Below are 16,370 nucleotides of genomic sequence, written 5' to 3' on the forward strand. Positions count from 1 at the left end.
CGGTGGGTAGAAGTACAGAGCAGAGCTGCCGGCTGGGGGCTGCAGAGGCAGGTCGCTGCAAGCGTTCAGCAGGCGGAGCTTCGCGTGTGGAGACGCGGCTTCGTAAGGCCGGCGGTCTCGAGGTGGGTGAGGATCTGCACCGCGGGAGGCTGGGGTGAGTCCTGAGCTAAAGCTCAGGTATTCGCCTACCCTGCCCCGGCAGTAAGGATGGTGGGAGCTCCACGGTTGGGCGGGCACGGTGGAGAGTGGCTTCCAGCTCGAGCTTGAGACGCGGGGTCTCTTTCTCCGTTCCACTCGCTGCCGGGCACCCATGCTTTCTTTGCGGTCGATGAAAGTGGCAGGCTCCTGGCGAGGAGCAGGCGGGGGGTGAGTGCAGGTCCAAGTCCCAGTCTGGGCTCCAGCCCAGCCTTGGCAGGTTGATGGGCGAGGGAGGTGCCCCCTGGTGAGACTGATGCTCACACCGGCTGAGGCGCAGGAGCTAAGATAGGCCGGTGAATCCTGCTCTTCTGCCGGTTCTGTTCAGCCGGCAACCGCTGACATTAGGGGAGGAGAAAGTTCGTGCCAGGTGTGGTATTGTTTTCCCTAAGTGACAAATCATTAGGTGTGAGATGATGGTACAGGGTTTGAGAAGGATGGTACTTCCTTGTTGCACCTGCTAAATAGTGACTGAGTAAAATGTGGTTATTGTTGTGGTTGGTGCTGGCAGTGGTCTTGGATGGCAATTATTTTATAATGTCAAGAAAGAAAATATGAACATAAACCATTGAACCATTACTCTCATTTCTGGGAGACAGAACCTCTTGAAAGTCTCAGTGTCCACTAAACTCCTAAATTGGATAATGTCCATTTACACAATTGAATAAGTAAGTGCTGCCGTCTACGCCTTTTATTAAGGCTATTAAATTCATGAGTGAATATGAACACCAAACTATATATTACCTGGGTTAGAAAAGGGGGGAGGAGGGAGAAGGGAGGTTAAATGCAATTATATCTGATACTCAATGTTGTCTGAAGGAGATTGTGGACTTTCCTTATAAGAACTGAAAGAATTGATGAGATATTTGCTTTAAGGAATTCATTAAAAGTAGCATGACTAGTGGTATAATAGATTTGGATCCATTAACTTATAGCTTCTTTTACAGCCTACTTAAATTACTTGTTTCTTAAGACCTTCCCTGGTAAATTCTGTTGAATAGTGTCAGCCAATATCCAGATTCTTGCATCTTGTTCCTCATAGATATTGCCTCGAGACTCATTCTGATTTAAGCCGAGTGTTAGTTCTTGTTTTACAAAACTTGAAAACCAAGTTCAACAAACGTTGAACAAACAGATGTTTCAACAATTCTTCCTCAGTTAGTAGAGTCAAAATTTTAAGAAAAAAATGGAAATTAGAATTAGAAATGAAATCTCAAATAATATCCCTCTTGTTATTAGGGTAAACATAGGAACTTCTGGGCTTTCCTGGTGGTGCAGTGGTTGAGAGTCCGCCTGCCGATGCAGCGGACGCGGGTTCGTGACCCGGTCTGGGAAGCTCCCATATGCCGCGGAGCGACTGGGCCCGTGAGCCATGGCCGCTGAGCCTGTGCGTCCGGAGCCTGTGCTCTACAACGGGAGAGGCCACAACAGTGAGAGGCCCGCATACAGCAAAAAAACAAACAAACAAAAAAACCATAGGAACTACTGTTTCTCATCTTGGTCTTTAAATTCTCCATGATCTGGTCCAGCTTTTCAAGATAAGTGAAAAATTCATTTGTCTCCTTGTGGTTACCTATGTTGTTCTCCTTCTATTCTAGTTTTACCTATTTTGCAAGGGTGAAGTCCATGTTGTGTTTACCTTTCTATGATCTCCCGAGGTACTTATTGTTCATACCACACATTTTGTATATACCCTTTCAGTATGCTTTTTGCCAAGTTGGTTTGTGCTCTGTAAATACCAGTTAAAATGAAATGCACAATTAAGGCAATAAAGGTACCTTTCAAAACACTAGTTATTGATTATGGGCACTAATATAGAGTATCAGTAACATGATCAATACCAGTGTCTTTTTATTTTGGGATATGTTATGTACCTCTATAGACATACCAAACTAATTTTGTGTTATTTAGAATAATATTTAAATTGCTTTCCACTTTCTAAGGACGTTTTAGATGACTGAAGTGTGCAAAAGTGTACTGGGTAGCTGGAGGAATCAAGTGTAGGATTTCAAAATGTACTGAAAATAATTCTTAAAGTCAATAATCTTTTAAGTATTGTAATTGAGTTGACTATATTTGGCATGATAGGTGATTAACTTTTTCTAAATAATTGAAGGTCTAGAAAGGGGAAATTGTTATTTTTATATTTAATACATGCAATTAGTTTATAGGCTTTAAAAAACAGGCTCCTAACAATTTAAAATAATTTATTCAAGGAAAAGTGTTGATCACTTTAATGATTTTCAATCTAAAATTTTTAAAAACCACCACAATATGGTAAAAAGTACATTTAATTAGAATTAAATGGCCAGATTCCAATCCTGGCTCTGCCAAATGATCTTGGCCAACTCAGTTAACCTCCCTGTGCCTTATAACCTTTTATAAAAGTAGGGTCTGACCCGAACAACCTCTAAGATCATTTCTGGTCCCAGCATTCTCTGATTTTAAAAATTTAAAGCAGCCTAATGGAAAATGAGATAGCAGTTGCATGCTTTTATTTTTGGCAGTTTTTTGTTTGTTTGTTTTTTCTTTGTTTTTTTGGCAGAGCTTCTTGACATACTGTATTTTAATTATTGAAGTACAGTATGTGTAAATAATGAAGACATTGTAATTTTAATAAATTTAAAATTCTTACTGTTGCTCATATGTTTATTGAGTATACATATGAGCAACAGTATCTGCTTTTCAGAAGCCTTATCATCAAGGATACTGTAGGGGAGAGGGAGAGATAAATTAGGAGTTTGAGATTAACCTATACACACTACTATATATAAAATAAACAACAAGGACCTACTGTATAGCATAGGAAACTATATTCAATATCTTGTAATAACCTATAGTGGAAAAGAATCTGAAAAAGAATAAATATAAATATACATATAACTGAATCACTTTGCTGTATACCTGCAAGTAACACAATATTGTAAATTAACTATACTTCAATTAAAAGAATGGTTAATTTAAAAAAAAGAATACTGAAATTGTCTTTTAAGGTTGGAAAAAAAAGGCAATATACTGGTTTTCTTGATTGGTGTCCTTTTCTACAGATATGAGCAGCAGAGACGCTAAGATCTATGCTGATATCTTGATACAGGAAAGGGTTGGAGTCCAGCTCAGCTGGTCATACATCTGATGTTTTATTTTTTTTAATTTTTTAATTTTAGAAAGTTTCTTTTTTTCATATATTTATTTTATTTTTAATTTTATTTATTTAGTTGTTTATTTTGGCTGCGTTGGGTCTTCGCTGCTGCTCGCAGGCTTTTCTCTAGTTGCTGCGAGCGGGGGCTACCGTTTGTTGAGGTGCACGGGCTTCTCATTGCGGTGGCTTCTCTTGTTGCGGAGCACGGGCTGTAGACGCGTGGGCTTCAGTACTTGCAGCATGCTGCGCTCAGTAGTTGTGGCTCATGGGCTCTAGAGCGTAGGCTTAGTAGTTGTGGCGCATGGGCTTAGTTGCTGCATGGCATGTGGGATCTTCCCGGACTAGGGCTCGATCCTATGTCCCCTGCACTGGCAGGCGGATTCTTAACCACCGCGCCACCAGGGAAGCCCAGAAGCTCTGTTTTAATTCCAGGGAGGAAGAGATTGTTTTCTTCTTTTGTTGGATGTATTCTTTTCGTTGGCCTACAGCTGCATCAGGACTTTGGCTATGGCAATGCTCAGAGGAGAGCTCTAACATGGCCTTTCAAAAAATGACATTTAAGGTTGTATGTCAAACTGGTTTATTGCTTTTTAAGTTCAATGACTTTGGGTGTTTACAGCACAGATTTAATTTAAATATATAGATATTAAATTTTCAAGACAGGAAGGGCATTACTGTTTATGGAGCATTTACTATTGCCAGTACTGTGCTAGTTACATTGTATTCATTCTTATTTTCATCCAGTCAAAAACTTATGGAGAAGTATTAGTTCAATTTTATAGATAGGAAAATCGAGACTCACAGAGTCAAATAGCTTGCCAGTAAATGAGAGTGTTTAGGATTAAATCTGCTGGGTTTTTTTATTTTTTTTTGCGGTACGCAGGCCTCTCGCTGCTGTGGCCTCTCCCATTGCGGAGCACAGGCTCCGGACGCGCAGGCTCAGCGGCCATGGGTCACAGGCCCAGCCGCTCCGTGGCATGTGGGATCTTCCCAGACCGGGGCACGAACCCGTGTCCCCTGCATCCGCAGGCGGACTCTCAACCACTGCGCCACCAGGGAAGCCCTGCTGTTTACTTTTGACCATGCTGTGTTCATAAAAGTCATGTGCCTTTCCGACATATTACATGCATATGATTACTCTCCTGCTTAGATAATTTTATGTTAAATATAGTACCATGAAAAGAAATAAATCTGTGTTCTTAAAACTTGAAGATATTTTATTTCCTTATTTTCTTTACATACTGCTTAGAAATAATTATGTTCACTGGTGAGTTTGCACATGAGCTAACTGCCTTGTATTTTACAGTTAGGTAGTGGATTTCGAAAAAGATTTTGAGATGTTTTGCTTTATTACTGATCACTATGTCTGAGGCTGGGGCCAAGGTTAATTTTTAAAAGTGGTGCTAAGATTAAAAAAAGATTCCAGATAAAGATTTTAAGAAAAATTCCAATTAAGGATTTAATGGGGAAACTTACCCTATATATTGAAGTCTCATTGCAGAGGAAAATAAGCTTTTAATTTGAACTTTTCTTAGTTATTTAAAAGAGGAGCAATATGGTAAAACCTGGGTACAATAAATGAGTATCTTTGCTTATTCTGGTCTTTGATTCTGTTTAGTTAATATATTTCTTTCCCTTCCCCCACTGGAATACGATACAGTCTCATTCCACTTTATAGAAATTTGGCACCTTTTCTTATCACAGGATTTGACAAATGTTTACACTGTCATGTGCCATTACCACTGTAATAAGGCTAAATTTATGTTTATTTTTAATTTTTTTTTTTTTTTTTTTACATATATTTAGAACCTGTTAAGAGTCAGTTCTTGCAAAAAAGCATTGAGCCAGGAGCCAGACCCACCTCTTCACTAACTGATCTTGTGCAAGTCATCTTACCTCTCTGGATCTCAGTTGCCTGATCTGTAAAAAGGAGATAAAAATTCTTTACCTGTTTGAAGGTAAGCGATCAGTTAAGAAAGCAAAAATGAAAACAGACTTAGTGGTGGCTTCAACATAAAATATTTATTTTCTCGTGTAAAGTAATTCTTGAAGTAAGCAGCCTAGGATAGGTGTAGTAGCTTCATAAAGTCACCAGGGACCTAAACTTTTTCCAGTTCTTTGATCTGCTGTTCCTAAGATGTGGCCCTGGTCCTCGTAGTCCAAAATAGCTGCCAGAGCTCTAACTGTCAAAGCAGAGTTCCAGGCAGCAAGGCAAAGACAAAGAAGGATGCATCCTCTCCCTTTAAGGAGATTATCCTGAACCAAAGCTCAGGCTACCAGGGAAGCAGGGAAATGTAGCTGGATACATGGCTGCCCTGAATAAAACTGGGCTTTTGTTATTGAAGAGGAAGGGAAGATTTGGATATTGGCTGGGAAATAGAAGTATTTGCCACAATATGGATCTTTTTCTCTTTCATCTCTGATATCTGTAAGCTGTGATAACCACTCAAAGAAGCTTCAGTAGTTTGCCATGGCAGAGCTCTAGTCTGACCATTGTCTCTAGAAGGAAATAACTTTCATCTAATACACTGTTTTTCTTTTGTTATGTTTATCCCATGATTCATTATAGAAGGTTTTCTGTCTTGATTGGGTATTTGTTCTGGTTATTTAAAAAAAATTACCCATAAATGTTCAATAGTAGATGTTGGTTGTGTAGCTAACATTTATTGAGCCACTTGCTTTATGCAAAGTACTAAAAAGACAGAGATAAGTTATCCTAAGAGTATCACATAATAAGTCATCAGGAAGTAAATTTATGTTGAAAAGTGTAATCCACCTTAAGATACATTTAAATTCAATGTTGTCACGCAATGAACATTTTTACCTTTCTTCTTGGTTAAAAGTTGTGGTTTTTTTTAAAACAACCTAACTGTTAACCGTCTTGAAATTTCCTCTTACTTAACTACTAGCCCTTGCTTAACTTACTTAGGTATACCAATATTTTATTTCCTTCCAGACCTTTTTGGGTAAATATTATGTAAATATACCCTATACTTGTCACATGAAATGATTCAATTACCATTATATCTGTAAAGAAAGTGAATTGAAATAAAGTTTTGAGAAAAGGAAACTGAAATTTAGGAAATGGAAATTGGATGGGGGAAGAACCTAAAGATTCAGTGAATCTTTTAAGAATATTAGAAGGAATATAAGGAGCAAATTAAGACATTTAGCATTTTTAGTCACCTGACTGAAAACGTCTTATTTGCTGAATACTATTTTAATGCCTTAAAATTTTTTCAATTAACAGAAAGGATCATGCTGCATGTTGCTTTGTAAGCAGCTTTTTTCAAATTGCAATTGTTTACTTAATAGGCTGCCTTCCACACTAGATTGAAAACTCTGTGAGGGTAGGGACCATGTCTATCTCACTTACCTTTGTATCCAGCATAATGGCTGGAATACAGTGAGTACTTAGTAAATATTTGTTAAATTAATAAATAGCATACAACAGATTAAAGAAAACATACTTCAATTCAGTCTTAAATTTAAAAGGAATAGGAGTAAAAGAGGAGCATTGGGGGAGGGAGAAAGAGATGGATGAAGGAGGAAGAAGAGAAACAAAAGGAAAGAGAGACAAACTAGTTTCAGTTTTTTGTACTCTTCACACTTCTCACCCGTGACCATGCTTTTTAATCACTTCCAGGGTTTTTCTCCTTACAAACAAGCAAAACAGGAAACTCTTGAGAAACGCACACACACATACACACCCCAAGTAAACTTAATCTGGATAATTACTGGTACGAATCAGTAGTTGAGAAATGTGCCTCTGTTTATGAATGGGAATTTTGATTTGGTGGAGACAGGGAAGGAGAGTTAAACTTATTTTTAGGACTTGGACATTTAGGGAAATTATTTTGTATCTACTGCATGTTAGGAGAGGCTTAAGAACTCTGCTTTTTTTTTTTTTTAATTTTGGCTGTGCTGGGTCTTGTGGTGCACGGGCTTCTCTCTCTTTGTGACGCACAGGGTTAGTTGCCCCGCGGCATATGGGATCTTAGTTCCCCAACCAGGGATTGAATCTGTGTCCCCTGCATTGGAAGGCAGATTCTTAACCACTGGACCACCAGGGAAGTCCCAAGAACTCTGCTTATTTTGTAATTTTTCTTGAGGCTCTAATGCCTTTGGGATCAGTGCTTTCCATGCTGTCTTTTTTTTTAAATTTATTTTTTGGCTGTGTTGTGTCTTTGCTGTGCACGTGCTTTCTCTAGTTGCAGTGAGTGGGGGCTACTCTTCCTTGTGTTGCGCAGGTTTCTCATCGCGGTGGCTTTTCTTGTTGTGGAGGACGGGCTATAGGCACGCGGGCTTCAGTAGTTGTGGTGCATGGGTTCAGTAGTTGTGGCTCACAGGCTCTAGAGCGCAGGCTCAGTAGTCATGCAGCAGGGGCTTAGTTGCTCTGCGGCATGTGGCATCTTCCCGGACCAGGGCTCGAACCCATGTCCCCTTCATTGGCAGGTGGATTCTTAACCACTGCACCACCAGGGAAATCCCTCCATGCTGTCTTGAGATCACTGCCTGATTTAGAATTTCACATTATCCTACTTCAGAGCGTTAATTTTCAGTCTATCCTGGTTTGGATCAGTCTGCTGTGTCAGCCAGCTAGTTTGGCCCAGTATTTCCTCTTTAGGACTCTGTTCTTATGGAAGAAGAGAGTGATAAAAGAAAGGAGAAGGCCATTCTTAACTAACCTGATAGTGGAAGAGAAGTAAATTAGTCTCCCTTTCTTTCCATTGCCTCTCCTTATCGTTCATCTCTCCTTCTTTTGTATGGACATTTGTATATTATTGGGTTAATGAAAATCTGTAAACCTATCTCTGACACATTTGACATTATTAAAGACATCTTTGTATCGTTACTTTTCTACCTAATGAGCTAGAAAAATTTTCATTTCTTTTGTTATAACAGTTAACATTTATTGAGGGCTTATTAAGGAGTAAATGTTTTAATTAGCTATAGACTTCAGTAAGTTAATTGTCCTAATTATTCCTAGAATAAACAGTAAAAGATTAGAAACTAATAGAAGGGAAAAATGTATTTTAAAAATTCCTCATCAATCAAAAACAAAATTTTAAAAAACAGGCAAGAAAGGAGAGGAGATAAATATTAAAGGGGCAGGATAAATAGAAAGCCCAAAAGAAGATGGTGTTTCATCAACTCTAAGACTCCATTGATATTAAGACACCAGTTTATACTATATAGAACACATACTGCCAGTTAAATTATTACACTGTGCTTTATCACTTATAATTTCATTTTGTGTTTACCGAAAGTGCTTTTTAAGATTCATTTAAACATATAGATTTTTCTCACATCACTTTTGCAGATACATAAAGAAATTACAAGTTAAATAAATTGGTTAAGGTATTCCTAAGGCTTTTTCACATTCATAGTCTGAGTCTTTTGAAATGCTTTCTTGATTCAGAATTGTGAATGTTTGTGTTTTCCCACACGACATTGTTCTCTCTACTGTGAAGAGTGAGGGTAATTTTATTCTGGGAATTTCTTTAAGACCATTTGCCTGGAATTTTCTTCCAAGCCTCTGACATTCATTTTGCAAGCTTTGATGCCAGTGCTTTTCAAAAGATGACAGTGGAAAGTTGTCAGATTCATCTTCTTTCCTCAACCTCTCCTTCAGTGGTTTATTGACTAAAATGTTGAGGGGTTATAGTTTGTCTAGACATGGCATCAGGAATAACAACAAGTTGTGATACCTTTCCAGCAACCTATTCTTTTTTTTTTTTTTTTGCGGTACGCGGGCCTCTCACCGCTGTGGCCTCTCCCGTTGTGGAGCACAGGCTCTGGACGCGCAGGCTCAGTGGCCATGGCTCACGGGCCCAGCCGCTCCGCGGCATGTGGGATCCTCCCGGACCAGGGCACAAACCTGTGCCCCCTGCATCAGCAGGCAGACTCTCAACCACTGCGCCACCAGGGAAGCCCCCAGATTATTTTTAAAACAATCCCAGGCATCATGTATGCAGCCTCAGAATGCATCAAGAACTAAACTCATACCCTTGGCAGACCACGAAAGGCTCTTGAACATTCAAACCAGATTTAGCTAGCCTTCCTTTAACTCAGCCATAATCCCTCTTTTACATACACAGTAACGTTTTTGGGAAATGCTTTTGTAGTTTAAAATTTAATATGGCAGCAACTTTTGGCCATAGGTGCTCATGCTAGTGTTTCAGTGATATGCTATTCCCTATGTAACCCATTCTCAGGATATCGATCTCTTTAGTACCTTTAGCATTAGCATATCATTTTGAGGCCTGTGAAGAACATCAGGATTTTTTCAGCATTTCCTATTGACTAAATTCAGCTTTGTTTCTTCGTCAGATTACATGGAAATCATGCAGCTTCTGTTTAGTCTTGATAGGAAGTCTCTGACAAATTACCATTTGCCTTAACGATTCATGAATCCATCAAATCAGCCTCATGTTCTATAATTTATTTTTTATTTGTTGGAGGCATTGTCAGTTTCTACTGCCTTCACTTGCATTGTTTGGCTGGTCATAGATAATCTTGTTGCATCTCAAAATGTAAGGCAGCTTTGTCTATTTGTTGGTATCTTCCTGTCTAAAAGTCAGGTGAAGCACTTAAATGTTCTTTTACAAGAAAATGTAAAGTTGCTGTTATTTCTTTAACATCAAATATTTGCTTCACTAATATCAGCTGCTTCATTTCTATGTTTACAAAATATTTTTTTTTTTGGCCGCGAGGCTTGCGGTATCTCATTCCCCGACCAGGGATTGAACCTGGGCCACGGCATTGAAAGCCCAGAATCCTAACCACTAGGCAACCAGGGAATTCCCCAGAATAGGTTTTCATTTCAATGCCAAATCACAATTTAATCCTTTTGAAGATATTTTAAATGGCAATTAAATTCAATTTCTGAAGTACCCAAAATGCAAAAACTCAGTCTGAAGTGATGGAAGTAGGAATAGCTATAATAAAGTTCATGCATGTGCAGGCAGTAAAGATTATGTTGGTATTGCCACTTAGTCAACCACATTTTAATATTCCATTAACTGAAAAACACTCTGATTTCTGAGATGTTAAACTGAGGAATTAAGTACAATGTCAGTAATTTGATTAAATATAAACAGAGAAAATACTCTAGTTGGAAAGATTATTAGGCTGAATTTTAAAAAAACGTATGAACTGCTATGTTTAAAATGGATAACCAACAAGGAACTACTGTATAGCACAGGGAACTCTGCTCAATGTTATGGGGCAGCCTGGATGGGAGGGGAGTTTGGGGGAGAATGGATATACATGCATATGTATGGCTGAGTCCCTTTGCTGTGCACCTGAAACTATCACAACATTGTTAATCGGCTATACTCCAATATAAAATAAAAAGTTAAAAAAATAAAAATATGAGCTAGGAAGATTTCATCCTTACCAAGTGTACTTCAAAATAACCAAAAAAACCCAAAATATGACACATTTTTATATATAACTGGTCTTTATCATACAAATAAAAGAAAATTTATTAGAGAATGGAAAAAATAAATAAAATAAAGTGTGTGAGAATGTGCGTGTGTGTGTTTGTGTGTATCTACACACTAATCAAAAGAGAACTGATTATACTATATTACTGTCAGAATAGACCTTAAGGCAAATTGGGGTATAAAGGTCACTCAAATGTGAAAAAGATTAAACCCACCAGAAACCTAGAAAATCTTAAATTTGTGTACATTTTTTTTTGCGATACGCGGGCCTCTCACTGTTGTGGCCTCTCCCGTTGTGGAGCACAGGCTCCGGATGCGCAGGCTCAGCGGCCATGGCTCACGGGCCCAGCCGCTCTGTGGCATGTGGGATCTTCCCGGACCGGGGCACGAACCCGTGTCCCCTGCATCGGCAGGCAGACTCTCAACCACTGCGCCACCAGGGAAGCCCAAATTTGTGTACATTTTATAACATAGCCTCAAAATATTCAAATGAAAACGGACAGAATTATAAGGAAAAACAGATAAATCCAAAATTAAAGTGCAAGATTTTCACTTTTGTAGTATGATAGGACAAACAGACAAAAATCATTAAGAATGTAAAAATTGGATAATTATGAAAAGTTACAGAGCATGGCTAGTTCTAAAACCTCTATACTTTTGTAGGTAAATGATATTTGTAAATTGTATTTGTTCCTTTTTTAATGTTCGCATTTTATTTTATAAGCTCAGATTTTTTGCTCTATTTTTCATTACTTTAAAAAAAGTTGAAATATGATTCACATATCATAAAATTCACTCTTTTTAAAGTGTACAGTGTCTCACACTCTGTATGGGAAGTGTGAAACATTCCTGGCTTTACTTCATTCTTATTTTATCTAGATAGGAGCTTTCTTTGGTAGTTGATTTTTGTATTCTTTGTATCCCAGCACCCAGATCTTCTATTTGATCTACCAAGGTAATTTTCATCTGGCTGAATAAGCAGTGTTTGGTTTAAAGACATTTATAAATTATATAATTTAATTTCTTACAATTGGTGTGAGTACAAACAATTTTAGTAGTATTTCTGATAATGTAACAGAAAAGATCTACACATTATTCAAAAGAATAAGCTGATAATAGAATCTAAGAGCTTAAAGAATACTGAAGTCTAGTTAAAGTCTCTTTAAAAAAATTCATTATTTAAAAAAATGAGGAAACAAGCAGGGAAAGTTAATTGACTGACCTATGATCACATAGCAAGTGAATGGTACAGCTGGAATTAGAATATAGACCTAAATTTAGTTTTGCCTTACCCTTCTTAGATGTAACACCTGACTTTCATTTCCTTGAGGATCCAAATTTACTTTTCAGATACGCATTCTCTTTGTCTCTCATAGTAGAAGAGGTTTGTGAATAATAGAGCTAAGGAGAGGCAGTATGTCCTCAAGTGTTAGCATGCCTCAGAATCACCTATAGGGCTTGTTAAAACAGATTTTGCCCCCCCTCTTCTCTTCCTCACCCTCCTCAAAGATTCTTTGATTTAGAAGATCTGGAGTAAGCCCTGATAATTTGCATTTCTAACAAATTCCCAGGTGGTGCAGATGCTGCTCGTTCAGGGACCACACTTTGAGAACCAGTGCTTAAAAGCAGGCATACTCTTTGAAGTCAGTCACTCCCAGGTCCAATCTCTGGATCTACGATTTACTGCTGTGTGACCCAGATCAAGTTTTTTAACTGATATGTTTCAGATTCCTGTACTATAAAATGGGAATAATAATATTTATTTCACAGGGCCATTATAAGAAATAGATTAGTTAATATAATAAAAAAGTTTGGCATACTGCTTGCTACATAGTAGACACTCAATAGATGGTTTCTATTGTTATTTATAATAAGCCTGGGACCCAGTGAAATGTTTATGAACCATAAATTCAGTCAGTATTTTAGAGTAGATGCCCAGAGACTTTCTGTCACTTTGAGATGCTGTCAGGACACAGACACATAGACACATTCATATATACAAACACAAACACATTCTTGCTTGACTCTCTTCGTATTTATGGTAGACTTGAAAGAAGAGTAAGAGAGCAGAAGTGACAAATTGGTAAAGAGATTCCACTTCCAAGATTGGATTTATCTATAGTTTATTTTTATTACTCTCAGCTTCTATTGTGTATTGAAGTAAAGGTGGACACTATAAAAAAAAGAGCATATTTCAAGGTATGTGACATAGCTGCCAGTTGCTAAGACGGAACTGCTTGTTAATGTGTACGTGTGTTGTATGGTGGGAAAAGGGGAGCCTAAGAGACATCGGAGATGACACAGGTGGAGGGGAGAAGTCTGTATGAAAGATTCTTTTAATGTATTTTTTTTTAATTTTATTTTTTTTTGGCTGTGTTGTGTCTTCATTGCTGCACAAGGGCTTTCTCTAGTGGCAGCGAGCAGGGGCTACTCTTCGTAGTGGTGCACAGCCTTCTCATTGTGGTGGCTTCTCTTGTTGCTCTAGGCATGCTGGCTTCAGTAGTTGTGGCACACAGCCTCAGTAGTTGTGTCCCGCGGGCTCTAGAGCACAGGCTCAGTAGTTGTGGTGCACAGGCTCAGCTGCTCCGCGGCATGTGGGATCTTCCCAGATCAGGGATTGAACCTGTGTTCCCTGCATTGGCAGGTGGATTCTTAACCACCGCACCACCAGGGAAGTCCTGAAAGATTCTTTTGAACTCTGGATTGACCACATCAAGGGATAATCACAGTTCCTGATGGGGTCTGCAAAATGAAGTTATGGAGGTGTATCCCTGAGCTGACTTTCTCTGTATACATTATTATATAGAGACTATTCAAACCATTTTAGCAATTATTCATTTTCTAACTGTACAGGTACCATGTTAGGGGCTGCGGAGACTTAATTAAGCTCCAGAAGTGTGTGTAGAAGACATCAAAATTGACTTGAGCAGTTAAGTCATAACTTGGGCCTTTCAACCATGATTACACTTAAAACTTTTACGTTGTTTAATGGTCATTTGGTCAGCCTGTTTACAGTGGCATATGGGACTTGCAAAGGTAAACAAAACTTTCAATTCAGAGTTTTTTAAAAAACAACTAACTTAATATTTTTAAATTAATTTTTTAAAAGGTAAAAGGTATAGCTAATAAATACTTGAAAAGATGCTCAACATCATTAGCCAGTGAAATGCAAATCAAAATCACAGTGAGATACCGCTTCACACCCAGTAGGGTGGCTATAGTAAAAAAGATAGACAATAGCACGTGTTGGTTAGTATGTGGAAAAATTAGAATCCTCATATATTGCTGGTGGTAGTGGAAAAAGGTGCAGCTGCTATGGAAAACAGTTTGGCAGTTCCTCAAAAAATTAAACATGGAGTTATGGAATTAACCTAGCAATTCTACTCCTAGGTATACAACCTAAAGAATTCAAAATATGCTAACACAATAACCTGAACACAAATGTTCATAGTAGCATTATTCATACTAGCCAAAAAGGTAGAAATAACCCAAATGTCCATCAACTGATGAATTGATAATCAAAATGTGGAATATCCATACAATGGCAAATCTATTCAGCTGTAAAAAAGAATGAAGTGCTGGGACTTCCCTGGTGGCACAGATATTAAGAATCTGCCTGCCAATGCAGGGACACGGGTTCGATCCCTGGTCCAGGAAGGTCCCACATGCCTCAAAGCAACTAAGCCCGTGTGCCACAACTACTGAGCCCACGCTCTAGAGCCCGCGAGCCACAACTACTGAGCTCATGCACCACAACTACTGAAGCTTGCACACCCTAGGGCCCACATGCTGCAACTACTGAGGCTGCATGCTACAATTACTGAAGCCCGCGAGCCTAGAGCCTGTGCTCTGCAACAAGAGAAGCCACTGCAATGAGAAGCCTGCACACCCCAATGAAGAGTAGCCCTCGCTCCCCGCAACTAGAGAAAGCCTGCGCGCAGCAACGAGACCCAATGCAGCCAAAAAAAAAAGAATGCAGTGCTGATTCGTGTTACAACATGGTTATACCTTGAAAACAATGCTAAATGAAAAAAGCTGGGTACAAAAAACCACATGTTTTATGATTTCATTTATATGAAATGTCCAGAATAGGCAAATCTATATAGACTGAAAGTAGATTAATGGTTGCCAGAGACTGAGAGAATAGGGGGAGTGGGGAGTGACTACTAATGGGTATGGGGTTTCTTTTTAGAGTGATGAAAATGTTCTAAAATTGGATAATGGTGATAATTGCACAGCCTTGTGAATATACTAAAAACCACTGAATTGTACAATTGAAAAGGGTAAGTTTTATAGCATGTAAATTGTATCTCAAAAGAGCAAAACTAAAACATGTACCTACAGTGGGCATGAAGCATGAATGAGAAGTAAACTTTGTTGTCATAAAAAATAATTGTGGGAAGAGGAGCTAATTCATGGTTAGGAAAAGATTCTGTGGAGAAACAAACCATCCTTCTATTGGAGATTCATAATGCAGAGTAGCCGATCTGAAGTTCTGAAAGTCTTATGAAGATGGAAACTTATTTAGCTTCATTGAGCCAGTATCTCCCAAACATTTCATTATAAAAAACATTTATTCACGGCAATCATGTTGAACTAGTGTCCTAGAGAAGAGTGAATCTTGGTCTTGAGCATATGTATATAGGTGGATCACCTGGATTGTTTGTTAAAACAGATTCTGGGTCCCCACCCCAGAGATTCTGATTTCAGAGGTCTTGGCTGCAGGCTGAGAATTTGCATTTCTGACAAGCTCCCAGATGATTTTATCCTTCAGGTTTGAGAACTAAACTTTGAGTAGCATCTTTATAGAATAGTCAAATCCTGTACCTTAAATGGGTGAATTTTATGGCATGTGAATTATATCTCAATAAAGATGCTAAAAAATTTGATATACTAGAAATAGCACTACAATGTGGATTCTAGTGATTTTGTTAATGCAAGACAATGCTCTTTGAGTGATTTGTTTCCATTAAAAATTTCTTCATATATAAAATGAGTCACTGTTCTATGTATTACGTAGGGTTGTGGTGAAAATGAGGCAATGTACTCTTCCAAATTGTGTTCTGTAGATAAAAACATGTTACTTTAAAAAAAAGTCCATGGCCAGCTAAGTTTGGGAGTCTCTAAATTAATAATGCATATTCCAGTTTGATGGTCAGACCATTATTTTTGACTTGGATCCTAATATCACTCTCTCTATATAAAATCAATTAAGTATGAGCTTTTTATTCATTCTTATTCTTGTAGTAGATCCTCTGGAGCTACAAAGATCGTTATGAAGTAGAAGCTGAATAAGCAAGGTTTGAATAATATTGCGGGACCAACAATAGTTTTTCCTCTTTTGCTTCAATGCTGTTACATCCTGCTTGATATTTTATCGACCTATTTATCTGAAAAATTATTGGCCAAACAGAATTTTAACATAAGACTATTGGCTATGATAAAATAATGTCTAGGAAGGTTAAGAGAATACTTGTAGCCAGTTATTTGTCTCTTTTAATCAATTTATGTTCATAGAGCAACTTATTTTCAAAATTCGATTGAAGCTAATTTAAATATTATATCCAGAAATAATTTTGGCTCTT

At 38.2% G+C, this 16,370-nt stretch overlaps 1 protein-coding gene across 2 annotated transcripts in view; it reads left to right on the plus strand.

Moving 5' to 3' along the window:
- Positions 1–7: 7 nt before the first annotated feature.
- NUCB2 (nucleobindin 2) overlaps positions 8–16,370 on the plus strand; it is a 40,794-nt gene continuing 24,431 nt past the window's right edge. Inside the window, exons 1-2 of one of the 2 annotated variants that reach the window (XM_029208209.1) lie at positions 8–122; positions 5,141–5,292. The gene's annotated coding sequence lies outside the window, so the exon portion shown is untranslated. Of the gene's footprint in view, positions 123–5,138; positions 5,293–16,370 lie in introns of those variants that run through there. The other variant, XM_029208210.1, reaches the window with a different exon arrangement.

Source organism: Monodon monoceros, unplaced genomic scaffold (assembly GCF_005190385.1).
Source record: "Monodon monoceros isolate NGI ecotype Baffin Bay Population unplaced genomic scaffold, NGI_Narwhal_1 Super_Scaffold_7, whole genome shotgun sequence".
NCBI lineage: Eukaryota > Metazoa > Chordata > Mammalia > Artiodactyla > Monodontidae > Monodon > Monodon monoceros.